A 20907-nucleotide genomic window follows, 5' to 3' on the forward strand; every position below is an offset into this window, starting at 1 on the left:
AGGCTCCCAGTCACAACACTCCCGACTTTTGATTTGTCTTCAGGGTTATCTGCATTGATGGACAACCTGCATAACAGATTTCGGGGCTGTTTCTGCACTGGTGAATGCATCTACCTGAATGCAAGATCACCCATGCAAAGTCAAGCTGTGAAGTCTCATCCATAGTGCTTGGGAACCAACGATCCCTTGAGCAAACTATCCCCGCAAGGATCTTAGAGCTTCTTTTGGACAGAACCATCTGTTTAATACTTCAAGAGAGCCTAAGCATCAACATTCGTTTGCCTACTATAGGCAACAAGAGGATTGCAATCTGGGAATATGCTGTGAGTTATTTCATAGCATAGATATACCTGGAGCGTTATAGTCCTCAAGGGGAACAGTCAATTTCGGTATGTTTTATCAGGGATGAGCACTGGGCTGTTTTTAGCCAGGGTGAAGCCATTTTGTTCTGTGCTCAGATGAGGGAAATGCCAGGAGCTCAACAGAGCTGTGGCTCTCTTGATCCAGCTCCTTCCATAGGGAAGCCAGGCTACACATATATATGTCAATTGCTGGCTGTGGTAACTATCTGAGATTTTGGGTGCCAGACCATGAGAATTCCTTGTTTAAAAGAGTCCCTGCCATTCAGAGCAGTGTCCTATCAGAGTTTAATCCTAAGTAAGTAACAATCATGAAAGAAAACAAAAGCTGTAAGTTTCCAAATTTCCAGAGCTCCTGAATGGATTCTCATCCAGCTAACAGGGTGTAGCAGTGGAGGATCCAGTACAAAAGGCAACGTGCAGCCAAAACTCTTGATATAGGCAGAAATTTTGCCTGCAACAGTACTGTGAGGCAGGCCCACAAAACTATGTCTTACCTTCCTCCTGCACACAAGCCACACTGGCTCATCCCTGTTATGGTTGGGTTAGCAGAGAGCACTCGCATAAACTCTACAGTCTCCTGTCTCTGGAACAATACAAAAGCAAAACATCACAGGGGGTGAAAAGAGGTTGCAGAAACATCTAGCTGTTAGGGCAGTCTGCAACAGCTTGCTTTTGATGTGGCTCTGTTCGGAGAGAGTGCTGTGATGATTCCTTTCTGGGTGCAAGCTCAGGCCCTCTTATGGAAAAAGGAAGTGTTTCTAAGCAGAAATCTCTCAGCTGAGTATGTTCAGGGATTGTTGCACTCTGGCAAGGACATAATTTCTCTGTGTTTACAAAATCTCCTGAAAATGGCATTTGTTGGAAGGGTACGGCTAACATCACAGTAGTGGTGCTACACTATTTATGTAATGTTCTCAGAGAATATTGTATCTTTACCAGGGTGATGCTGGTTCCCAACCCTACATTCAGATGTCTTCCTAACAATCTTATCTTCTCTAACATTAATAAAAGTAATATGGTGTAATTGGGCATTACTGCTTAAACCTCCCAATATTATGAACTGCTCTAATGTATTTTTATGTTTGACTCATGGCCAGCTTCTGCCATGCATACTCATTGGTTAGCACTTCAAGGATGCACTAACACCTTGCTGATTACAGACCAAATGATTTAGCCTGCAAGGAATTCTGTGTCTGCATACACCTCATTTACTTTCAAAGGTCAGCAGACTGCAGGGATGTACCCCTAGTTTATGAGAAAAAGACTGAAATGACAAACGTGCTTGTACTAAGCCACAGTCTCTATGATAAAGAAATGTAGAAATGTAATAAAGGGTAAATGTAGAAATGACAAGGGAATAAAGCACAACCTGGCTTATTACATTTATTCACAGGAACTGCCACAGGGTTTTTATTCTGTATGGGGCTTGCTAATATTTTCTCAAGCTAAAACCACATTTCCTGTAAGGAATGCAGCTAATTCTGTGGCATAAGCAACCATGGAACATTGTTGTTCTCCTAACAGCACACTGAGATGCACCGAGGGTTACAAAGCCCAAGGTGAGACATTCTCTAACTAGCATGGAAATGTGAGGCAGCACTGCAGTTTTCTGCTTGGATACTCATAGCAGCAGACATGCCCACAGGATTATCTGATTTTTCCCTGCTGTGTGTTTTCCCTGAGCCAGGGTTCAAGGAAAGTAACCAGACAGACTTGCACAGGCTATGAGGGAAAAGGAGAAGCTGAAGGACTAGCAGGGCAAGGGACTGAAAATGGGAAGAGGGAATATTATCTCAGCTTGTAGGCAGGACTCACACAAGCTGAACATCTGCTCTGTTCACAGTGCGTGTGATTATCTAACATCATTATAGCAGCCTAGGCTGTACAGTTTAGGTTGCTAATTGCATGTTGTACATGATGATCACAAAACTATTTCCATATAGCTCCTATAGCCCACAGTTATATACTTACAGACGTTATAGAATGTACTGTAGTTCAGGCTGCCATTCATTTTCCATTATAGCATATAACAATCTGCCCCTCATACTATTTCCAAGCTGTTCCTTTCTGGGTCAGAAGTCTCCATTTCAAACATCAGAACCGGGATGAACTGTTTAGGAACACTTCAGTCAGAAACTCCAAGAACAAAATCAGTTCAAAGTGGCTCAGGCTGCTGGTTTTAAATAAATTCTTTCAACTGTTTTAATAAAAACAAGCGTTTTCAGGTCTCATGCAAAGGTGACATTTAGCTGGATGGTCTCTGAATGGAAGAAAATATCACTGTGAAAATGTGTGTCTTTGCCCTCTGGAAACTCAGAATACCCAGTACCAGTGGACAGTGCTGAGTTCAAAAGTTTTATCTTCATAGTGGGAAGTACCTTTTGTGTGAGCCTAGTACTCACACAGCATGCTGAGAACGTGGAAGACTTTAGTATGAGGCCTTTGCCAGTGTGAAGAGATTTAGAAAAAAGAAGTATCAGGCTAATGTACAGGGTCAAAAATGACAAATAGTTTCATTCCTCCCCTATCTCTGCCACTGAAACCTGGCAACTTCAGCTCTCGAGAACTTAGGGTTCCCAGAGTAGCTTCTCTGCATGTTGCCCTGCATATCACATAAAATACTTGAATTTATTCAGCTTGCACACTGAATTTTTTAAATACACAGTCCTTTAATGTACTTAAAACATAATTATGCCTACAATGACAATTTCTCACTGCTAATATGGGCTGTCCAGATGTGCAACTCTAAGTGATCCTCTTGGGCTTTGTAGCTCAAACACATGTACCAGAGGAATTGAAACAACATTTTAAATTTCACTCCCTCTAATGCAGTGGCACTTTCTTACTGACATACTTTACCCCATTAGCGAGAGCCAGGAACTTAACAAGTTTATTTGTTACATCAAATGGTACTTGGTGTGGCCCAACATGATTGGTTATGTTTCTGCAAGAGCATCCCTTTGACAGCTTTCCAGAGCAGAGGGTGCAGGCCCAGGTCCTGTATCACTGCTCCCCATCCTCAAACCTTCACACCCCATTTCCTGCCCTGGCTTGGTTGACAGCAGCATCTGCTTCCAGCAGAAGCCCTGGGAAACTCTCCTTCCTTCCTTCCTCAGCCAACACCTTCATCAGGCACAGCAGTCTCCAACATGGTAGGGGCTAATGCAGCCAGGGGCTGAATGCCAGGCTGACTGGAGGTACCCAGGCTCGGTGGTTAACAGCCACCCCTTTCTTTGCTGGTGAATGAAGAAAGAGGGAAATGGAAGGGATAAGAGACACCAACCCACAAACAGCTGTGGGGGATGAAGGAGGCACAACTCCCCGCAGGCAGGCAGGCAGGCAGGCAGGCAGACACGCAGACACACACACAACACGCAGACACACGCACGCAGACACACGCACCACCTTCCCTCATACCGTCTCTTGCTGATAAGCCCAGAAAGCGATAGCGGTGGCGGGTGTGCAGGGCTGGTCCGGGCGCCTTACATAAGGGCAGAAGAGGGGCCAGCGCCACCACGTCCTGGTACCGCAACGCCCTGTGACTAGTGAAGGGGGTGCGGGAGTGCGCAAGGTGCAGGCGGCCGCTCCCCCGGGGCAGCGGTGGGGCGGGGGCTGCGGCCGGGCTAAGGCGTTTCTGTGCGTCCGCGGGTGTTTAACCGCTTGCAGGTGTCTTGGTGTTTCAAGTGCTCTTAATCAAAGCGTGCCGAGCCCTCCAAGAGTGGACTGATCTCAACGCTTTACCTGTGAGAGCTCGCAGCCCTTATGAGAGTCAACTTTTGGGCTGTGGCTTGTGGCAGGCAAACACCTTCAGCTGTTACTGTATCGCTCCTTAGTGTCCCTGGCACTATACGTGACCTGTCCCATGGGTATGAAGGGTAATAGGGAGAGGGGAGGTTTTTCACATATGCTGAACTGTGAGGGGAGGTGCTTTTCAATCCTTCTCTGGGTTTCTTTGGAAGTACTCTTGTTTCTCACAGCTATGAGGCTGCTTCCAAGCATTTCAGTCCAGCTGATGTGGAGGAGATCTGGCTGGAAGGTCCTTTCTGGTCACTGGTGCAAAGAGTGGCATTGGTAGGGCCACAGCCAAAGAGACAGTGATGGGAGGTGAGCCAGGCTGTAATGAGGGGTCTGAGGGGCCATAATGGAGAAGGTCGAAGGAAGAAGCTTTGGCCTTTCATTGGAAACACAAAGACAATTCCCCGGGAAGAGAGGCCAGGTGTGTTATTTTACAGGGCTGTTAGCATGGCTTAGAGGTTTAAGCATAAGCAGTGCAATGAAAACTAGAATAATGAAACTAAGTTAGTGGAAAGGATCTGCAAGGTGTTTCTCAAGTGCATGTTTATTGAAACTGTGTTATAATGGCATCTAAGGATGCTGGTGATGGATCAAGGCCCACTTAGGACTGATTCAGTACAAGCAGCAGCTTGGATGAATTTGGACTGTTTTGAAGAACTTATGATGAAAGAAAACAATTGGCTGTGCTAAGATGAGGTTGTGCTTGATTGTGATGATAATCTGCAGTTTCTGCACTTTAACTGATCTTATGCAATCATTTTCTGTTGCTCACTGTAACCAAGGAGATGGTATGAACTGGAATTAGCTACTGTTGAAGGATAAAACTTATCTCTTTCAGAGTTGACAAAATAATTCCTGTTGTGAAAGAGTGATAGGAGTTTTGGCATGTAGAATAAGAAGGAGGAGCTTATGGTTTTTTGCTCTCTTTGCATGCTTAGGTTTCATAACTATATTATGAAGGAAAGTGGTGACTCAGTTACATTAAACTCATTCAAAATTATTAGCACCAAAGAGCCTTTGGGTTGAAGATCCCCATCAGTGCCAGGATGTGATTGATTTTCAGGTTCCCAATACTGCTATTACATGTAATAGACTTACGTAATTATTGCTTTGTCTGGTGACTGGATGTGCCTGCCGTTTTTTGCAAGCTGTCAGGCTGACTGGATCTGTATAGGTTTCGGTCACCATGTCTCATGTCAGAAGCTCAAAGAATATCTATGGGCACAGATTGGTCGTCTGATACATTTTGTGGGTGTTGCTGTACATATAAAGCTAAAATGATTTAACAATATGTTCCTGATCCTGTCCTTGAACATGATGCTCTGAAACTCAGCATCAGTTTTTGGATCTCTGTCTTCTCATTGAAACTCTTCAAGTACATCATGACATAGAGTTCTGATTCAGCAGAAGAATGACCAAGCTATGCTGGCTTTACCTTCAAGCACTGTATATCTCTGTAAATAATGATGTCTTGATGATAATTTTTTTAGTTCACCTTTTCTCTGAACTGGTGTCTCATGGTATTGCAGATTTGGGGTCTTTTGCATGTCTGTGAACTGCACTTCCAGTTTGATGCAGTCTTCTTGCAACCACTCTGACAATTCCCACATATTGTTCAAATAATTTCAATCTTTATCATGAAAAATAAATTTAAATCAGTTTCTTAGCCCGTAGGTCCCACCAAAACTGTCTACTCTCCTTAACAGCAAGAAAAGAGTTCAGAATCAAAGCCCTTAAAACCCACCTTTTCTCATAGAATGTTTTCTGCTGTAGACTATACATAGCAGACCATCATAGCAGCCTTCCAGTGTCTAAAGGGGGCCTATAAGGATGCTGGGGAGGGACTCTTCGTTAGGGACTGTAGTGATAGGACGAGGGGTAACGGGTTAAATCTTAAACAGGGGAAGTTTAGATTGGATATAAGGAAGTTCTTTACTGTAAGGGTATTGAGGCACTGGAATGGGTTGCCCAGAGAAGTTGTGAATGCTCCATTGCTGGTGGTGTTCAAGGCCAGGTTGGACAGAGCCTTGGGTGACATGGTTTAATATGAGGTATCCCTGCACATGGCAGGAGGGTTGGAAGTAGATGATCTTAAGGGCCTTTCCAACCCTAACTGTTCTATGATTCTATGAGAATGTTTGTGATTAGCTTGAAGGCCAGATTCCATGCGTTTGATTTGAACTTGCATGCATAACTTGTGCTGTGCCCTGTTATTTGGGAGGTATTTCTAAAACACCTGTAAACACACATCCTGAACTGCTGTAAGGTCTGTAATGAAAGCCCTTCTTTGCAATGAATCTTGCAATCACTGTGAGAATGTCCAAAGAAGTGAGCATTGGACACTGCACCTTCTGGTTGCCTGTCTTTTCTCTCACTCATGAAATCTGTTTTCCCTCGGATAAGGACTGTCTTTCATTCTGATCTGTATATATTCAGTGCCTATCTGTGCATGGTCCCTTCCGTGTATGATGTATGTGTAACACTAACATTTGTTAGGGTTATCTATATGGTTATCCCAGATCTGGGAGTTTCCCACCACCACTTGCAGTCGTGCATTTGGTAAAAGTAACCCAGCCAACTCTTTCAGTGCAGTGGAGAACTGGAGAGTTTCAGAACTGTGTGGTTTGTTGCTTGTATCAGCTGCATGCCCATTTGTGGTGGGTTAACCATGGCCAGGTGCTCACCAAAGCCACTCTATCACTGCCCTCCTCCACTGATGAGATTAAAAAATACAATGAAAGGGTCATGGGCTGAAATAAGGACAGGGAGAAATCACTCAGCAGTTACCATCATTGGCAAAACAGACTTGACTTGAGGAAATGAGTTTAATTTATTACCAATCAAATTGGAGTATGATAATGAGAAATAAAACCAAATATTAAAAGCACCTTCCCCCTGCACTCCCAGTCTCGACTCTGTTTCTGAACTCTCTACCTCTTCCCCCAGCTTCACAGGGGGGTGGGGAATGGTGACTGTGGTCAGTTCATCATATGTTGCCTCTGCTGCTTCTTTCCTCCTCACACCCTTCTAAGCTCCAGTCCCTCTCACAGGATACAGTCCTTCACGAGCTCCAACATGAGTCCTTCCCACAGGCTGCAGTTCTTCATAAACTGCTCCAGTTTGGGTCCCCAGCAGGGCCACAAGTCCTGCAGCAAACCTGCTCCAGTGTGTACTCCTCTCTCCATGGGACCACAGGTCCTGCCAAAGAAAAAGTATTCCCCACCCCAAAATCAAAATATAATCATAACTTTGAACAGAAGTGGACAATATACACAGGCAATCCATCTCTCGTTACTTCACCACAATTACAACAGAAATTCCTCAGATGATCTTAAGCTCCTTTTCAATCCTAACTATTCTATGGTTCTATGTTTTCCCTGTTATTTCTCCTAATTACTAACCCAATCTGAAATTCCTCAAGCTGGACATTGGGCACCAAACAGGACTGTGGTGGGTTGGCTTTGGTTGGACATCTGGTGCCCACCAAGTAGCTCTATCACTCCCTTCTCCAACAGTACAAGGTGGGGAGAAAATAAAAGCACAGCCCTGTGAGGGCTGCTACAGGGAGAAATAATTCCATCTCAGCAGAAAGCAGAAATCTCACAGCTTTCCTATTATATGCACTCCTGGAGTCCTAAATTGTTCATTTGAAGTCTCTGGACAGACCTCATTGGTATTTTTGGTGGGTCTTCTCTGCCTGATGGTACAGCTGGAACAGTGCTTTTTAGGGGGAATTTGGTCCTGAGAATTGCCTGAGGCTGGTGGACCTGGGACTGCTATGGGTTGCTATGGCACTAACCAGCTCCCTGCTTCCAGTTAATCAGCAGGAGACATGGGAGCCCTGAGAAATCCGCAGACCTAAACTTCAGCAGCACTGATGACAAGCCACCGCTCAGCTCTTGGCAGCAGAGGAATGGGACTGTTAGCTGTGCAGAGCTCAGGGACATTCTGCTGCTAGGAAGCTCTCATGGTATTGCAGTGACCACCTGACCAGTATTGCCATTGCTGCTAGCAGGCTGTAGGCTTCCGGCAATCTGGAACTCAGTCATGAAAGGCTTTTTGTTTCATTTGGTTTGTGTCAAAAACTAACCCCAAAGAAGAGCTGCAAACTGCACATCGCTGCCTGGCCCTCCCTCTTAGCTGATGGGCACAGTCGGCAATGAATGATCAGCTGTATTTCTGGTCGAAATCCACCAGGTGGCACGGTGCAGCTGGTTTGCAGAAGTAAGGAAGGAGCTGAGCTCTGTCAAGAGAAACAATGACGGAAACGATCAACTAGGTGAGTTGTTTGTCAGTCTGTTGTTTACTCTTAGAAAGACTGTTAATATTAAGACTTCTGAGGCCTTGAGGTGTTCTGTTTCATCATTTTGCTGTTTTGTTTATAATAGTATTTTATTATGGACATGGAAATATCTAGGAATTTATCATCCATATGGTTTGAAGTGATTTAATTTCACTGGGTGATGTTTTCTGTCATTAATAGCATAATCATCAGCATGCTGCTTTATTAAATTTTTGTTGTCAATAGGTTTTGTGATGTCTTACTATTCCTAAATATGTGGCTGAGGCTTCCCAAAGTTAATGCATTGCAACACTCTTACAACATTTATGAGTCTACAGCATTGGAGTTGTAGGTTTTATGTGCCTGAATAACATGCTCTTGATTTGATAAGTTTGGCTGCTCTGTGAAGTCCTGTGTGTGATCCTAGTTCCATGTTCTGTGTACTTTTCCATCTCCTTTTCTTATATATCACTTCCTTACCTCCTCCCTTCTTTTAGATATTTTTGCTTTCATGTATGTCACAGTACGTTATACCCCTGTAGCTGTCATTGCTGCTTTTGGTAGTTATTCAGGAGGGTGTGCTTATGGACAAGTGCCATTGCTGTCTTTCTATCTTGATGCAGTGGTTTTGGTTGGGACAGAATTAATTTTCTTCATAACAGCTGCTATGGTGCTGTGGTTTGGATTTGTGACCAAAGCAATGCTGAGAACCCATATGTCCTGTGTTCAGCAGTAGCAGTCATTTTTCTCCTTCTTAGTAGCTGGTGCAGTGCTGTGGTATTGACTTTCAGCCTGGGAGCAACACTGATAACACCGATGTTTTTAGTTGTTGCTAAGTCATGTTTAGTGTGACCAAGGACTTCCTGAGTCTCATGCTCTGCCAGAGAGGAGGAGAAGCTGGGAGGAAGCAGAAACAGGACACCTGACTCAAACTAGCCAAAGAGGTATTCCATACCACAGCACATCATGCCCAGTATAGAAACTGGGGACAGTTACCCAGAAGGGCTAGATCACTGCTCAGGTTGGGCTGGGTATCAGTCAGCAGGTGATGAGCAGTTGTATTCTCTTCCCTTGTTATTTCCCTTATCATTATTATTGGTGGTAGCAGTAGTGGTTTGTGTTATACCTTAGTTACTGGACTGCTCTTATCTCAACCCGTGGGAGTTACATTCCTTTGATTCTCCTGCCCATTCCTCCAGGAATGGGGGCAGGAAAGGGTGGGAAGTGAGAGAGCAGGCTGAGTTGCCAACTGGACTTAAACCACAACACCATGGTTTAGTTATTTTTGAACAGTGGCTGCACAGCACCAAGGCCTTTTCTGCTCCTCACCCCACCCAACCAGCAAGTGGATTAGGGATTGACAAGAAGCTGGGAGGGGACATAGACAGGACAGCTGACCCCAATTGACCAAAGGGCTATCCCAGACCATATGATGTGCTTAGCAATAGTAGGTGAGGGAAGAAGGAGGAAAATCACAATTATGGTGTTTGTCTTTCCAAATCACTGTTGCATATGACAAAGCTCGGCTTTCCTGGGGGTTGCTGAACACCTGCCTGACAATGAAAATTAGTTACTGAATTTGTCATTTTGCACCATTTGCACACATGCCTCTGCTTCACTTATTAAACTGTCTTTATCTCAACCCACAAGTTTCGTCTGTTTTACCCTTCTGATTCTCTCCCCTGTCCCACTGGAAGGAGAGAGAGTGAGTGGTTGCATGCAGCTTAACTGCCTACCAAGGTTAACCCGCAACAATTGCATGGAGAGCTGTCATCATTTTAAGTAGTGACTTGGCTCTTGAGCACAGTATTTTGATTCCAGTAATAGTATTTTGAGTGGATCAAAAATTCTGAAGACTTTTTATGGTTAGAGATACCATATTGACTAAATTTCTGCTCATTGGTTTCAGCTCCCTAGTGTGACACAACCAGCATTACACTTCAGTTCTTTAATGAAGGTGAATTGGATCAGTCCTTAAGTAGAAATAAATTCTTTCCAGCTGTCTATAACTATGTAATCCCGTAGCTACAGTAAGACTGGTGATTATCTGTTTTATCTCTTTTTCTAGCTGCAGTCAGACAGCATGGGAAGAGGGGTGAGTCTGACCTCTGAAGGCTCCTTCATGTTCTGTTTTCTGTCATTTGGTGAAACAAAACTTGAGGCCAATAATTTTCTTCCCTAAAAGCAGCACAATTACCACATTTCCACTTTTTGATAGGCTGCAAACCTGTAGTTTCTCTAGTCATGAAAGAGTATGAGGGCACTGCAGAACTTGTTTGTGATGCTGGGGACAGGGCATTTTTATAGGAAGCATTCAGTGAAGTGTTAGACAAGCTGTACAAGGAGTCCACAAGAGCATCCTTCTTTATAAGTGCTTATTCGGCAGCAATACAGAGTGATAATAAAATACTTTATCTGCAGCTTGACAAGCTGTATCCAGACTTAACTTGCTCTTCCTGATCATCTAGACAGAGATCCTGTTGTAGTATACACCAAAGATTTTTTCTGTCTTCCACAGCAACACATGTTGAAGTTCAGTGCTGTATTGGAGTTATTTGGCATGCACTGGAACTAGAAAGTTCTTCTAACATGTTATAGTAGATCTAGTCATTGAAATTAGGTCTCATTTTGAAAAAAGCTTTGCTACCATGACTTTCATAGCGGGCAGGCCTGTGTGTCCTTTTTCTGAACCAATGTGACAGTCTTAGGCAGATAAGTGTTGATTTACATCCTTTTCACTCTCTGAAATCACTTGTAATATTGAATATTTGCCCAGAAAACTTCAGCTTTTCTGTATCAATAGATAATGGTGGTAACTTTAAAACTAGAAAGCTCTTGGAGAGGTCTCAAATTAGAAACAGCAGAGCAGCTTTTGGACAGAAATGAACATTACAAGGAGAAAATTCTGGCCTCACTCAAGGAGCTGAAAACCAATGGCTTCAGAAAAAAAAATCATGTGGTTTTTATCTTCAGGCAAGCAGAATTATAGGCAGGGAATAATGCCTTACAATTTTCTCAGCTTCTTCTCTTACCTCATTTGCTTGTATAATGAGTATTTAAAGAAGCAACTTGGAAAGACAGGAGGGCCTTTAATGATTATTTGTTGTTTTGCATGGGAACACATCCTCTGCATAATTATTTTAAAACTGCCTTTTCCTGGGATACGTCATAGGACTATCTGCAGAGAGCCTTCGAGGCTAAGTGCTATCTAAGAGAAGAGTAGGAGTTGACATGCCTTTTGTATGCTGATAAATACCACTGTGCTGGTACTGGGTAGAATACAAATCTGTAAAAAGCAAGAGAATTGCCTTAACAAACAGTAAAAGGTTTTTGATGTTTGGAGAGAGGAAATATTTCTAGCTTTAGTGGTTCAGAAAATTATAACTTTGCTCTGTGTCAAGCTTTTCAATTTCTTTTTTTTTATTCTATTGCATCCACATTCCTTGCCAAAGTAGTTAAAAGCACTGCAAGGCTGTTGTGACATGGGGTGGCTAACAAGGACTTAGTAGTTAATGCAGCATGAAAGGGTGTGCAGAAGGCACCCTACACTGAGGCAGCTGGAGTGGGCACCTGGAAGGGTGCTTTTCCTGCCGTGGTGGGAGCAACTGCCCCTGGCAATGTGGAATCCTGGCCCAAACAGAGCTCCAGAGGAATGATGTGGCAGACATTGGGCAGCAGGGAGTAACTGGAGCTTCTTCCTGAGCCTGAGGCAGAGAATGATGGTGGCTTCATCTGCTGGAATCTGCGTCCATCAAAGTTTGGGGCTGCCAGGTGAAGTGGCAGCAGGAGATGAGCAGGCTGCATAGCCATAGGGAACAGAAATAGGAGATTGACAGGATCTTTGCAGAGAGTAGAAGATCACAAACCCCACATTGCAAGGAAGAAGGAACCGATAGAAGCTATGCTCATATAAGTGGTGGATAGAGACCCCCAAGATGAGGAGGAATGGAAGCTTGGGACTGCTGGCAACAGAAGGCAGGTTCATTCTCTGACTGCAGATGAGCATTTATAAGATAGGTATAGTGCCATGGTAACAGATGAGGAAGAACAAGTTCTGTCAGGGTAGGTGTTGGAGACAGATGAGCTTGAACCACTGGTTGTCAGCACTGGGAGGAAGTGGTGGGTGATTATGGCTGGAGGCTCTCTCCTGTGGGGGATGGAGGCACCCATCTGCAGTCTTGGGCTGTTTGTCTCTTTCTGGGCAGTCAGATCTAGGGTACTGTGGAGGGTCTGATGAGGCTTCTCTGGACCTGAGACTAGGACCTCTTCTTGCCCAACAAGAGTGGTTAGAGAGAGTGAAGGGCATGAGAGCCCAAGTAGTGCTCTCTTAAATCTCTCTGAAGGAGAAAGGCTTGGGTAGGAGCATATACACCCTTCAGGTTAACACTTGAGTATGCCCCTGGTATCACTTTGGCATTTGTCATTTTGTATTTGGCCTTTATGACCTCTTTGACATTCTCTGAGAAATGAGCCTTCCTGAGCAGCAGTGACAAAGTGGAGCAAAAGTACCTTTGGCAACCAGCTTAGGTTTGCCTTTGAGAAGGGATTTAAACTGATTTCACTGAGGGATGGTGACCAAACCCACTAGAGTAGTGGAGTCATGTTTAAAGTGAGTACGTTTCTAGCATTTGACAGCATAATGGAGGAAGCTCTCAGAGTTTTCCTGTGAAAGTAATATGACTGAAGCCCATCTCAGGTGCCTGTATATGAATACACATAGCATAGGAAAAACAGGAATCCATGCATAGTTGCAGAGCTGTAATCTCACTGCAATTAGAGAGATATGGTTGCCATGGAATGGTTGTATACAGACCCTTTTAGAAAGGCAAGCTGGGAACACAAGGAGGAGGAGTTGTGCTCAATGCAAAGGAATGGCTTGAATGTGTGGAGCTTTGCTCTGAAATGTATGAGCCAGTTGAGAGCTTAGGGGTAAGGCACAGAGGTCAGATCAATGTGGATGATGTCATGGTGGGTATCTACTGTAGACTTCCTGGTGAAGTAGATGGAGCCTTTTTTAGAGGTCTAGGAAAGCTCTGTAATCACAGGTCCTGGTACTCAGGGAGCACTTGAACCACCTCAATACCTGTGGCAAAGCAGAAAGGCATAAACAATCCAAGAGATTTCTGGAGAGCATCGAGGACAATGATTTGATATGAGTGTTGGACAACACAGCTAGAAGTGATCTCTGCTGGGCCTGCTATAAGTAGCAGTCTTCAGTAGCTGGTGGAAGTGCCCATGAGATTGTGAAATTTAAGATCGAGACAGGCAAGAAAGATGAGCAGTAATTTAGTCTTTGGTTTTAGGAAAGCAGATTTTGTCTTTTTTTTAATGGACCTGGTTGGCAGGATCCCACGTGAGACAGCCATGGACAGCAAAAAACTTGGGGAAAAGTTGGTTATCTTCAAGGGAAACCTCCTCAGAGCAGGAGGTGCTTCCTGTTACCCAGAAAAAGGGAAACCACTCATCTCCAGAAAAGGCAAGCAGCATTTAGGTAAGTACAAGCTGGTCAGCCTCACCTTGCTCTCCAGGAAAACTATGGAGCAAATCCCCATGGAACACAGGAACATGATTGAGAACAAAAGTGTAGATTTGTCAAGGGAAAACCCGTCCTGACCATCCTGGTCTTTGCCATTGGTGAGATGACTCTGACTATGGACAAGAGGAGAGCAGTGCTTGCCACTTCCCCTTCGGTTTGCTAAGGCTTTTACATGATCTGCTGTAGTATCCTTGTAGCCAGTTTGGAGAGATGTGATTTGAACTGGTGGATGACAAGCTGGGTGGAAAACTATGTGGAACATATGGCTCAGAAAGTGGCAATCAGCAGTACAGAGCTGATCTGTTAACAATATGTTAGTGTCATCCCTTATGAGTCAATGCAGGAGCAATTCATAGCCCAAGCTGAGTGAAGCACAGTGCTTGCCAGAATGCAGATGATCTCGGATCAGAGGGGAAGGTGGAGAGCCGGGCTGCTGCTCAGAGGTATTTGAAAGGTGAGGAACTGGGCTGATGTGAACCTCATGCAGTTCACCAGGAGCAGATGCACAGGCCTGCCTAGGGGTGGAGTAACCCTACAGAGCAGTACAGGCTGGGAGGGGCTGGCTGTGAGCAGCTTTGCAGAGAAGGACCTAGTGATGTGTGCCCTGGGGCGAGGGAGGCCAACCACACCTCAGGCTCTGTGAAAATGACTGTGGCCATCAGGCTGAGGGAAGGGCATCTTCCTCTGCGTTAAGCCTTCGTGAGACCACAGCAGGAGCCCTGTGCCCAGTCTGGGGTTCCCCAGAATGAGGAAGTCATTGATATCTTGGAACAAGTCCAACTGCCAGGGCCACTAGGGATATGGATGTGTGATGCGCAAGGAGAGGCTGAGAAGGTTGGTTTTGCTCAGTGTTAAGAGAAGGTTGAGATGTGTCTTGCTATAGTCTACAGGTGTGAGATGGGACAGTGTAGAGAAGGCATTCTCATGCTTCTCTTGGAGGTCTGCAGTGAAAGGACAAGAGGCAGCAGACACATATTGTAACAGGGAAAAATTCTGACTAGATAATGGAATTTATTTGTTTTACCATGAGGATGGTCAAACACTGGAGGAACGTGACTATGCACATCTTAAGGACTAGAATTAGAATTCCCAATTGTCTGTGTTAACCTAAGTGTTTTACTTATGTTCTGGAGATCAGATTTTTTTTCATACTGTTTGAATACCTTTCTGCCTAGAGAGGTCTTAACAGTGAAGGGTCCTGGCTTCACTGTCCCTGTTGGCTGTAACATTTTTTTTGCTACTCTAGAATATTTTCTTGCATATTCTGGATATATCTGACCCCAAGGAAATCTGGAAGTTTGCTGAAATATTCAAAATCGAACATAAATGAGATGTGTGAGTAAGTTCACATACTTCAATCCTGTATCTGTCTTTGGAGTGCATAGCCTATGAATTTGTCCAACACGTAGCTTTCATTTCACAATTTTGCCCACAGTTCTCTGCTTAATTTGCTCTAAATGTGTTTGCATTAGTCTCCATGTCTGTTTACTCTTGTCCATTCTCAATTCACATACAGAGAAATGCTACAAAAAAGAGAGAAAGGCAGTAATTTTTTAGCTGCATATTTCGAAGTTCTTGGCACACATTTTCTGTTAGATTCACATTACCATTGTTAGGTTTTATTCTCAACCTTTTTTCTGTCTTGCTTCCTTAAGTCTTATTTACTTTGGAAACTAACATCTTTTGCTTAACTGATATGGTACATACAGCTTACTTTTTTCTGCAAGTCTGTCTACATGAAAGCGGCAATTAATTCAAATATAAAGGCACAGATTCATTTTCTTGAGCTTTCTTCTGTTTCTCATTGTCAGAATTTAAGGTGAATTTTATTTTGCCATCAAATTTCCCCTGCCTGCAGAAGCACAAAAACGTCCACCTTGCAGAATATATTCACCTGAAGTTAGTTTAACCCTCCTGTGGGTCTTTCAGACAGAAATCCGGCAATGTGTAAAGGCGCAGTTCTTCCAGAAGCAGAGTGAAACAAACGTTTTGGTTTAGTTTTAAACACAGAGGAAATTAATTGTTGAGGAGCTGTGCTAGTGCATCACTTGAATTAGATTTTATCACACAACCAGAAGCAACAAGTTCTTCTTTCCCAGCTATGAATCAGCCTCACTAGGGAGATGCACCTGCACAGAGGAAGCTGAATAATGATTATAGTGAACTAGGGGAATTCCTGTGTTACCTTTGATGAATGCTACATGTAGATCTCCTTTGTCCATTTGTGTATCACTTACTGCATGACTGTATGAGAAAGCAATGAGGTGATTGCACATTTGAGCAGATAAGGTCTGTGCAAGAGAAAGCTTCTGTGTGTGTAGGTCAGACACACATGAAGGACCAATGCTCTCAATGGTGTAGGAGTTTTCAAAGTCAGAGAGTAATAAATTGTATCTGCTGGAGTCTTAGTAGAAGAAAGCTGTATGGAGAAACACCTCTCAGAGTGGATGCTGTGTTAAGTAATTTTCATAAGAACCAGGTACCTTTGGGAATGCTTTACTTTGGAGAAGTTATTTCTGTATCTGTAACTATCCATGGTTATAGGTTCCCAGAGAAAAACTTGGCTAAATTAGATATGGCTGATATATCAGTTGGCTGTAAACTAGAATGTGGGCTGAGAGAGAACAAACTAAATTACTCCCTCTCCCTTTTTTCCCAGAAAAGCTGAAGCCTGAAGGGTGACATGGGCTCCAGATCCTGTTTTGAAAATCTGTAGTTGTCCCTGTCATCAGCAGCATGGAAGCAATAAGTCATGACTGCTTGATTTCTGCAGAAATAAGAGGGAATAATACGATTTTATTTCTTTTTCATATCTTCACATGCAATGTGTTCCTTTCATCTTTCTTTTGCTGTTGGTTTTTTTTTCCCTATCTGGATCTTAGCTCTGGTCAAGTAAAGGAGTGCATAAATTGTAGTTATCTAAGAATATAAGACTGAACTATAACATGCTTTAAATGCAGGGCATAGTCTTTGAATTCTGTATCTGATTAACATTCATATAAGCTGTAGAACTGCACATCTAAAAAGCTGTGGAGCTTTCAAACCAAGCCTATGAATATTTTCCTCTTGGCTGACTTGTTAGTCTGTTTTCAAGCATAATGGATGTTAGAGTTCAGTTCTAGTTGGTCATCTGACTTGCGAAACATACTTTATATCCTGATCTTTTCTTGGATGTGTATGAGGTAAGTGAATGCATAAGTCCTCAGGTAGATAAGATGAATATGTTCAAAACAAATACTGGTTAGATTAGAAGGTAAACTTCCGTTAATGTGGACCACCACTGACTGGCTAATTGAGGACAGCTCACTGAAATAGAAGGGGCAGAGTCCTCTCTGGTGTTGTCAGAATATGCAAGTGGGTGAAGGTCATGAAAATGCAAAGTGCATGTTGACAGTTCAGGCTCTGTATAGTTTGTCTAATATTCAAGTTCAAACTGCAACAAGCAGGTGACAGCAGCCATATCTATGCTGGTGCCTAGCACACTTAAAATGGGGTTCAGATACAAACACCACATGGCTTGTTGTGGTTTTGTTATTGCTGTCACATGAAATGTCTTACCTTTTATCATTGCTAAATCCCCAAGAATTGTTGCTTTGATTGCTGGAGCTCAGTGAAGGTGCAGAGAGCACAATAGCTGTGCAGCACTTACACTGTAATGTGGGAGCACTAGCGAAACACGTGTCTGAAATGGCACACTGTTGGTTGAATCACACCATCAGTATGAAACTGAGCAACTGTCTTGGGGTAATGTGGGAACAGTTCCTGGGGAGCTGCCAATCATGGTGAGCAGGATTTATATGTGTATCCTTTAGTTAGCATGTTTCTTCCCATAGGCTGGCCTTGTACTCAGGAGCTGGGCAGCAACCATTATTTCTACTGATTGCAGACTTCTGAGCCAACACTTCCTTTTTTTTAAACTTTTAATTTAATTTAGTTTAATTTAATTTTCCTTGTTTTATTAAAACTCCCAACAAAGACTTCCCAAACTGGCAATATTCAGTCATTTCGGAAAAAAAACCTGTCAGCATTGGTAGGTAACTTCAGCATGTTCTTATTGAAGCACTAGACATTTAACTGAAACAACCCTTGTTTTATAGCCTGCCTCACTTTACTTTTACTCAACTCATCTTATTGCTTGGCATGGAAAAATGGCATATATGTTATACTTTTATTGCTACTGACCAGCCAAGGGTATGCTAAAACACGCTCAGACATACGTAAGTAATGCTTCCAGTATGTATCTTTTCTATCGTCTAATGTTTTAATAATACAGCCATAGATATTTACTCTCTGTGCAAGCAGAGATAGGCCGGAGGAAATAAAATGCTTTTTTACAACAGTAGCAGTACAGCCCATCTACAGCAAGTTGCCTAGCCTTTATGGATCTTTGTCAGTCTCTTTCCTACACATAAGCCATATCTAACTGGTGTTTCACAGAAGGCAGAGTGGCCTGGTGGGATGTGTTCTGAACCACTTGGAAGTCAGGCAGCTTGGATATCAGTTGTCATTCTGCCATAAGGCTGCTGCCAGATCTTTGGCAAGACAACCTCACCTGTGAAAAGGATACCAATTTTCTTTCCAAAGAGCTTTGAGACTTATGGATGAGAACTGCTACGTGAAAGGATAAGTTTAAATATAATTGCACATCCACTAGCTGTACTGCCTAGGTTCCCAGGACACAGAGGAACCCATATTGGGCTGAGCTTTATAATTCAAGAGAAATGTAAACCTTTGTTTTGTCTTTCAGGTTCATTAGCTCTTCCTGTACACTGTTATTGCTAGTGTGGTAGAATTGGCCCTCAGAGACAGCGCACTAAAATCTTCATTCCTGATCTTGTTGTAATCAGCAGGCAGATCCAGGGATGTCTCTTGCTTGCAACTGCATAAACTGCAGGCTTGACAAGATAACCAGGGTCAAGGATGACTGTCAATATGTTATTTTTTTTTTAAAGCCTTGAACGTAAGAAAAGGAAGGCAATTGAAATGATTTTTACCAGGTGAATGAGCCATTGAAATCTGGATAATAAAAGGGCAGGGTTTTTTTTTTTGTTTCCACTTTTTTCACAGTTGAAATAACACTGTTCCTAATAATACTGTAAAACTCAGGCAGATGGGAAACTTCACTGAGCGTGGTGCTGGCTGCCTGCCTTTATCTGAATGTTAACAGATTAAAGACCTCACCAACAATTTACCACTAATTGCCAAATAGGACATCAAGCAAAAATTATTCTAGAATCCACCAACGCACTTGGGTCTGCAATAATTGCATCATCAATTAATTTGATGTTATAAACAGGCAGTGGCTTTACAAAATTACTTCTGCTAAAACCATCATTTTCTTTACAAATCAATTCTGAAGTATAGGTTTTGGAGTCACTTTAAACCTGCAAAGCAGAGAGGAGTATGTATTCGTGTACTATTACTATACATGATATCCTGTTGACTTCCAAGTCTGAAATATGAATTCTCAGGAGTCTTCCAGGTTTTGTAATTCATCTTTAGCCTGCTAGGACCTGCATTTTGGAACGCTGGCATCACAGTGTATATATTTTCTCTTAGGGTTATTCTATGTAGTCTTGTGTTCTAGTACAGAACAATTTGTAGTCCTCTGTGGGACAGACCAGTACGTAATGTACGGTACGCTTCTGTACCTTGCATGGGGATAGCTTTCACTTTGGTTATAAGGTGGTAGAGATGGTGAGATCCACAGAAAAGTAACTGTTGCAGGAATGTGCAGAGCTACCTTGCTGTAAAACCCAACCACAGTGTTTTCCATAGAGTGCCCTCAAGTGATGCAAAAGGAGCATACTTTTATTTAGGAGTTTGTGCAGCTGACAAGCTGACTTCTGTAGTGTTTTGTTTTAAATTACTTCATGCATAAATTGAATGTTTATCTCCATAACAGCTCCTCATTTTCTATGCTTGTGTCATCAAAGTTTCACTCTGTAATTGTGAAGGCATCGAATTACTGCTCATACAGGTTGACAAAGGAGTTAACTGTATGGCGTTAGAAACAAGAGTCGTTAATTGGACCACAATATGACATTTCTCAAAGAGATTGAGAAGATCTTGGAGCAAGCAGAGCAATTACAATACAGACCACAAGGGAATGTGTGCAATTCCTTTAGCAGGTAAACATGAAACTTAAAGAAACATTAATGTGATCAGCACTTGGGCAGGAGTGTGTATGGACAAAGTGTGTTCTCATTAAGTGCCATGCTCCTTGTTTTCACTGGAATTACTATGTGTAATCTACAGATTGACAACCTATGGTATCTAACCTACTGTATGATAGAGTTGGTTGAATGGAGTTGCTCTATCCTCATAGGAAGGTTTTAATTACATTGTGTTTATTATATATGATTTCCTAATGTGTGAGCTCAGCTTCAAGATTTGCAACTTACAGGAATTTTTCCAAAGAAAAGCAAACGTTGAGAGGATGTTTACCTTTAAAAGAAATTGTGCATCTGTCCCAGGAGCCTCTTTATTTGGAGAAAACATTGACACCAAGTTCTGTGTCAAACCTCATAATGTGGAACTGGGCTATAGCTTCTCCAGTAGGTTTCTCTAGTCAACTTCTCACCTAGCAGAGTTCAGTGAGGGCAAGATGAAATCCTATACATGGAGGTGATAGACTGGATGGTTACTCAGTCTTTTCTGCATTCCTGCTGCTTCTGAGCAAGCTCCCAGATTCATTTTGCTGGACTCATGAAGTTTAACCATGCCAAGTACAAGGTCCTACACCTGGGTTGGAGTAATCCCAGGCACAGCTACAGGTTGGGCAAAAAAGAAATTCATGGTAGTCCTGCGGAGAAGGACTTGGGGATGTTGGTCAATAAGAAAATGAACATGAGCCAGCAGTGTGTACTCACAGCCAAGAAAGCCAACTGTATCCTGGGCTGCATCAAAAGGAGCATGACCAGCAGGTCAAA

This window comes from Melopsittacus undulatus, chromosome 2 (assembly GCF_012275295.1).
Source record: "Melopsittacus undulatus isolate bMelUnd1 chromosome 2, bMelUnd1.mat.Z, whole genome shotgun sequence".
NCBI lineage: Eukaryota > Metazoa > Chordata > Aves > Psittaciformes > Psittaculidae > Melopsittacus > Melopsittacus undulatus.